Here is a 1,263-nt window from a genome sequence, read left to right as displayed (position 1 = left end):
AACTGGAATTGAAGAATAGAATGACATTTATGTTGTTCAAAACGTGTACAGTATATACAGTAGTAATTGATCAAATAAAACTGAAAACAAATAGCACACATGTAAGATAAGATAAGATCACTTTATTGGCCATATACAATTTCTTGTATTAGGAATTTGTCTTTTTGCATACCCCAGCTTGCTCTCCATGAGACACACAGACAGGGAGAGAAGCTTAGGGTCAGAGCGCAGGGTCAGCCATTTATACAGCACCCCTGGAGCAGTTGGGTTAAGGGCCTTGCTCAGGGGCCCAACGGAACAGGATTCCTCTGCCAGCCACAGAATATGAACTGGCAACCTTTCAGCCACAGTCGCAGATCCTTAGCCACACCACACCACCCCAATGCTTTCTCCACTGCTTCCTGAGAAAGAGAAGCACAGAGACTTCTTCGGGTTTCAATAGCCTTTTGCACACTTAACCGATCACCAGGGTGACGGTTTCTAGTGGAGTCGATCCACCAAAAACACCCCGATTCCTGCTTGCACTTCATACCTAGTGCTGGCTGCCCTGCATAGTCGACAGGATTCAAACCCGCGCGGGGAATCCCCAATGGATTTCAAGCCCATCACCTTAACCACTCAGCCACGACTACAGGCAGAGCCACGACGTACAGTAGTATGTTTATTTTTAAGAAGACTTAAAATGGGAACCCAATACTTGATTTCAGTTTTTTGTTTGCAAGAAATACCAAAGCTAATTGAATCAGATACTAAATACACTTACAGTAGTTTAACCATTTCATATTTCTCAAGGACACAAACCCAGGCTTAGCTTTTTGAAAGTTGCATAAAATAACATAGTAGCATAGAAAACAGAAGATGAAAAAATAGTTTCTGTGCTCATTATTAAACGCACTACTTCACTTAATGCTTTTATAAATTCTATAAATACATGTAACACATCTAAAATGTCATGGTTGATGCGGAAAAACAAAAAAAATAACTTCATTCTGAAAAACGTTTTAGAGATTTATAAATAAAAAACTGAATATGTTAAATGGGGATAGGGTTTGTACTTAGCCTCATAATATTGTATTCCGATAGTTTTTTGTCTATTCTATTTCTACATATTCTTATGTCACAACCTGACAAGTACTTTCTGAGATGCCTTGAAGAACCAACTGTAGTTGCTGAAGCATAGATGCACACCACCCAAGGGACAACTGTAATTAAGATCTTCTCTGAAAATCAATTAAGCTGTAACTCCTTTAATTTTCCTGAAAG

At 39.1% G+C, this 1,263-nt stretch overlaps 1 non-coding gene across 1 annotated transcript; it reads right to left on the bottom strand.

Moving 5' to 3' along the window:
* Positions 1-550: 550 nt before the first annotated feature.
* trnas-uga (transfer RNA serine (anticodon UGA)) lies at positions 551-632 on the bottom strand. The gene has a single exon. It is a non-coding gene; the product is annotated as a tRNA-Ser (tRNA).
* Between the last annotated feature and the right edge of the window lie 631 nt (positions 633-1,263).

This window comes from Lepisosteus platostomus, chromosome 17, assembly GCF_059453375.1.
Source record: "Lepisosteus platostomus isolate fLepPlt1 chromosome 17, fLepPlt1.hap1, whole genome shotgun sequence".
NCBI classification, from domain to species: Eukaryota; Metazoa; Chordata; class Actinopteri; order Semionotiformes; family Lepisosteidae; genus Lepisosteus; species Lepisosteus platostomus.
Note: the sequence above shows the minus strand (reverse complement) of the source record. Positions and strands in the feature narration are given on the sequence as shown.